This window comes from Ochlerotatus camptorhynchus, unplaced genomic scaffold (assembly GCF_037179485.1).
Source record: "Ochlerotatus camptorhynchus isolate MF236.1 unplaced genomic scaffold, CSIRO-AGI_Acam_v1.1 ptg000698l, whole genome shotgun sequence".
In the NCBI taxonomy this organism is placed as follows: Eukaryota; Metazoa; Arthropoda; class Insecta; order Diptera; family Culicidae; genus Ochlerotatus; species Ochlerotatus camptorhynchus.
This window is the reverse complement of record NW_027041174.1, coordinates 40,145-46,065: the sequence shown is the minus strand read 5'-3', so window position 1 is coordinate 46,065 and position 5,921 is coordinate 40,145.

Sequence of the window (5,921 nt, the reverse complement as noted above, 5' to 3'; positions counted from 1 at the left end):
AACCAAGTAGTACGTTCCGGCTCATGGCCATGCAAGTCGTGAGTGCGTACAGAACCATCTAGTCGGAAGCAGTATGCGTTATCGCTTGCATGATCCCTATCGGCATCACCCTGATGGAGGACAGCGAGTGCAGGTGGAAAGAAACTGGAAGAGTACGGAAATCTGTGAGAGCGGAGTGGTTGGCTAAAGGGCCACCCACATTAGATCCGTTTGCGTTGCGTTGACGTAAATTTGACAGTTAGACAATAGATTTAGCTGTCACTTTGCCGCAACGCGTCCAATCCGGATCTAATGTGCGTGGGCCTTAAGTGGCAACAGGAGTGGAACACGGCCGAGAACGGTAGAGGAACACGATCTGGGTGAACAGAAAACACGGAGATGTCAACTTCCACCTAACGCAGTTCCTGTCTGGCCACGGCTGCTTCAGGAAGCGCCTGCATCGGTTCAAACACGCAGCGTCACCCCTCTGTTCGGAGTGTGGCAACGTGGATCAAACACCGGAGCATGTGGTCTTCGACTGCCAAAGCTTCGAGGCAGTGCGAAGGAAGACGTCTTTAACGTGGAGAATGTCGTCGATGAAATGCGTCGAAAGGAAGGCACTTGGAATGCCATCAGCAGCTGCAGCGACCGTGGAGAGAGGAGCAGCGATCTAGCAACACCAGAAACCCGATGAATATTGACGAGATTCCGCTACAAGTTTGATACCGTGTCTACTTTGAATGTTTTTCCATTTGCCCTGCAAAGCATAACATTCACAACCACCGGTACTGTCGTCAAACCGCACTTTTTTCTTCGTAAAAAAACAGTTTGCACTTTGTTCCCTCACGTCAAGCTCTGCCGGAATCTTTGGAGGTAAAGCTAATGTGATTTCCACATCTAAAAAAAGAGTGGTACGTACACTCAGAGCGCTGCAAATCATGATGTACTTTTGTTCGGTATTCGGTAGTGGCAATATGTAAGTTTAACTATATGGATTATTTTATTCTATTTAACAAAAACAAACTTTGACTATATGTTTTTAGTATTACTTCTACGTGAAGTCAAAAAAAAAACAAACTGTCTGTTTCATCATGCTCAACAGAATGATGTCAAGCTGTCCATCTGTTTCTTCCTCTAAGGAAAAAAATATCTCGGCTCATCTCTATGATCGTCCAGATTGTTTGTGCTGTGTATCGAATGAATATTGAAAAAAATCAGTCCATTCAGAATATTTGAATAAATTAAAGAAATATTATTAAATTATACAACTACGAATACAGCAAAGATTGTATCTACATATTAAGGAAATATTTGTATAAACAGTGTCAAAATATTGATACCAGAATCCTCCAATGAATGTCACAAACCAAATCACGTGATGGTCCTGTGACGGTTAAGCTTCATGAAATGAGTGCCACTACATGAGAATCACGTAGCTCTTATGTGAAAAGTACGATGGAAAAAATCTACGGTTGTTTTCACGTAGCAATTACGTGAAAATTATTCTGAGTGGATGATTTTTCAAACATTACAAGTTTGGTGTTACACATTTTACCGGAGGCATCGTGTTCGGAGCGTTAGAACAAATGGTCCACTAATGGAAACGTTCAAATTATCTTCTCATTTTTTATTTGAACTATTAAATACTGTGCTTTACATTGAAATGCATTTTATCCGATGCAGATGAGTTGTGAAAGATGCCGATAGAATTTACAGATACAGATCCGCTTCAAGATTATTGATTTAATCCATAAATGGTCGACTAAGGTGTCAAGGTCCATAACCGACCAATAGACCCTAGATTGCTGTTCTATGTCGGTCTGTTGGTGCGAGCTGGATTTTCAACAGAGAGTTAGAGAAAAAAGCGTTATCACACTCAGCCCATAACAGTAGCAAATTTGAGATAGGATTATGTTCGATCATTTACCGCGCATTCTCTCATTGAACGAACGTGCTATCGTCTATATCCTTAGTGATCGAAATTCGCGAAATGGCTTTCACTTCCTTCGGCTTGAATCGAAAATGCTGGATATAAAGGAATTTCGCAAAAAATATCCCCGAGCACGCGCGATTATCGAACTTAATTAGGAAGTTTATGTTGAAAGTGTTGCGAACAGGCTTTCAAATGGTTATGTGATCGAATGTTCCATAAAAATACGACAAGCAACATAAGGGTCACAGTTTGAAGCTCACCCATTTCGTGCTCTGTTGCTTCGACATGTGGCTTAATTGGGTGACACATATTATCCACTCACTCCTCTCCATCCCCAATCTAACTAACGTTGACAAACATTTAGATTGGCACAAACAAGGACGACAAACATACGCAGGAAGGAAGGAAGCCTCTGATTGCAACTTGGCTTTCACTTTGGACCTTTAGTCGTGGTAGTTGGTGGTGTGGTGTGCCAGGGAGGCCATTTGTGCTGACTGACCGTTTGCAGCTTAGTTAAGCATCTTATTCTCGGAGTATGACGGGAATACCGTTACGTTTTGAAGAACACTGGGGGGGGGGGGCGGTGATTCTCTTTCAATTGGTGTCACGTTCCGTCCCTCAAACACCAATCAATCGGGGTTTGACTCCTAATTAGTTAACAATCAACAATTAAACGAAGCAACTTTATTGTGCATTATCAGCTTGAACCAATGAGGATGTAGAAGGATGAGAAAATATCACTAGTAGAAGGATAGTCGGATTGTAAGCAAAATTTCTCGCAAGATGATAGTGAAAAGGAAGTTTACTTGCAAGAATGTTCGCATGCATGGCTGTTTACATCACCAGTAAATTTCATATTTGTTTTCTGTGTGTTTTAAACTATTTGTTCTATCAGTACAGCTTCCATCATAAAACTGTATAGCATCCACGAGGGCCCACACTATAGATGAGCATGTGCATGATTGACCGCCCACGGTTGCTACTCTGTTATTGTCAGATCAGCTGTAATTACACAGAGAACCAAAAGACGATGCTTGGGACTAGCAATCATCATCAATGTGTAAAAACTGGTGATCTCAAACTAGGCAATACCAACGCCGGCCGCGCTCGAACGCAGGTCAAGAAAGGAATGGGTAGGAATGCGTTGACGTGACACTCGCTTTGATGGAAACCGAGAACACTTCTGCGCTTCCACGAGGAATCACTGGGATATTGGGTAAGAGGGTTGGGATTGCAGCAGAGTTCGTTTTGGTAAACGATAAGCTGAATTGATGTCCAAACGATCAAAAGGAAGGAGCTTGAAATTGAACCCAGAGTTGCCAGATATACCGATTAATCGAATTGCGGATCCACACTAGCGGCAGGAACTTTTAAGAAGTTCTGAAACTTCAGAAAAGTTCAGACTTTTGAGTAAGTTTCGATAAATTTAAGAATGTTTAAATAGCTTCTGTTAAAATTCTAAAACCCAGCCCACCGAACTCCAGTGAACTTAAGGAAACATCATAAATATTTTGGATACTTCACAAGTCCAAAGAACTTAATGGTTTTCAGGACAGTTCCATTAGTTTCAGGAGAATTGGGAAAACTTTAGGAAGCTCCGAGAACATCAGGACAGATCACTAAATTTCAAGGAATTCGCTGAAATTTTAAAGGAGTTCCGTGAAACTCAGGCAATTTCCGAAAAATTCAGCAATGTTCCGAGGGGCTCATGCAAATTTAAGAAACGTAAGGGAAATTTCATGAACATTAGAACATTGTGAGAACATTTTATGTGAAGTTCCGGGCTTGTTAATGGCAGTGTCGATAAATTTTAGAAATTAGAAAAATCGGAAAGATCAGAGAACTTTAATGCTGATGTTACAATAAATTCAAGAAAATTGTGAAAGCGCCTAAGAAACTTCGTAATCTTCAAGAAATTCTAGAGACCTTCAAAGTTGATCCGGTACTCTCATGATAATCAGGGAAGTTCCAAGTATTTCAAAGATGATCAGAGTACTTCAAAACAGCCCTGTTAACTTAAGGGAAATTACAAAAAACTTTTAAGGAATTCCGAGGAAATATGGAATATTCAAAAGTACATTTCAGGAATGTTCCAAAAACTTCAGGGGCATTGCGGGGTCTTCAGGGATGTTTTATGACCATTTGGAAAATTTTCTGGATCATTAGAAAATCCCTCAAGAGCTCTTTCTTCCGGAATTATGACCTTGTTTCTTCCGACTGTTCCGTTAGCGCTCTGGCTTCCGACTTCCTCCAGATTTTTTTTATCTACCTTAGGAAGTTTCTGTCGTGTGTCCAGGAAGTTTCTTCCGTTTTCTCTAGGAAGTTCAATGAAACTTCTCCCAGAAATTTCTTTCGTCTAATTCTGGAATTTTATCCAGTTGGTTTTTTTACTTCACTTGGAAGGTTTTTCCGAGCTTCTTCTGGCTTCCCCTGGAAATGGCTACTTCTGGAATTAACTTCTGAAAATGTTCTGCCTTCCTTTTAATGTGAAATCCGATTTTTTTTCTGGAAGTTTCTTCAAATTTTCGCCAGAAAATTCTCAAATTATGTCTTGGAAGTTCCGCGGATGTTCCCAGAACTTTCCTCAAATTTCTTCCAGGAGAGCTTCTTTCTTCTTTCTCTGGGTGTTGTTTGCAGCTTCCTCCAGAACCGAATTCAAACATTCCCCGGAGTTTTCTTCCGGAATTTTCCGATCATAGTCCAAAAGTTAAAACTTTCGCTTTCAGAAACGGCAAAAATATAAAATTAATTTAAATAGTAAATACCGATGAATACCGATTTTTTAAAACCTTTGATAAGCTTTAAAACATTCTGGCAACGCTGCACGGAGAACAAATTATAGCAGCCGCAATTATTTTTCCGGTCAAAATAACTATATTGTTTAATTGTTTTAGAGATAACCCGAAACTATAGTTGATTCGACTACAAGTAGAGGGCAACAACAATAGTTCATAGTTGGCTCTTCGGTTGGCTCAACTATATTTTTCAGTAGATGAACAAACGTCAAACTTCAAAATACAACTATGCTTTAGTTGATTCAAAAAAAAATATTGTTAGGAAAGCAAAATTTTACAATGTTTATTGAACGAACTGCTCTTCATTATCGACATATTAAGGAAGTTTGTTTTGCTGAAAAACGCAGTAGGCTCTGCCCGCGAACGGTTGGTTTTGTTTTCGCTGGCGCTGATTTCATCTGTTTTTCGCATATTTTTTAATTGTACCAAATCAAACAAATATTAGTTTTCGCGTGTGGATAAGTGTAAATTAGGATCTATCACGTCTTAAGAAGTTTTTTTTTAGTGATATTGTAATTAACGTGAAAAATCTGGGACAAGAATTTGTTTCGAGTAGCTGTGTTGCTGTGGTGTCGCGTCGGTCGGTTTTTCATTTCGCTTGTTTTTGGTGCTTTTCCTCCCTCCCAAGAAGAGTTTTACCGGGTATTTTTTTTTTCTTTTCTTGGTGCTGGCGTTCTGCCTTCCGGAGGATGCACGCGAATGTGGTGTCAAGCAAAAATTCGGTGCAAATGAAAAACTTCGAATGTGATTCAAAATGTCGTGTTGGGTTGTAAAAACAACGCGGAAGATTTTTTCAATTCCCGTGAGTGAAAAAACCGGTCCTTTTTCTGAGGCAGAATTTTGTGAGATCCATCTGATTTATAATCAATCATAAATGCATATTTCCATACATTACTAAATACGCGCCAGATTTCGAAACATCACATTTCGAAATCTGGAAGTGTGTTTGCAGTACCATTATTTATATCATAACGGTAGTTTTTACATACATACAAGTAACCCCGGAATGGACGTGAATTACCAGGCATTTTGAAATGGGTTGCTGAATATGCAGTAGAGATATTGCTTTCTAACTCCCGGACTAAACTTGCTTTAAATTATTACATCAAGGATTGTTGTAAGCAAATTTCTTCCAGCCGGCCAGTGGGGGTTAGATTGAATACATACACATTAAGGAAGTTTGTTTTGCTTCTTTATCGATCTCAAAAACACAA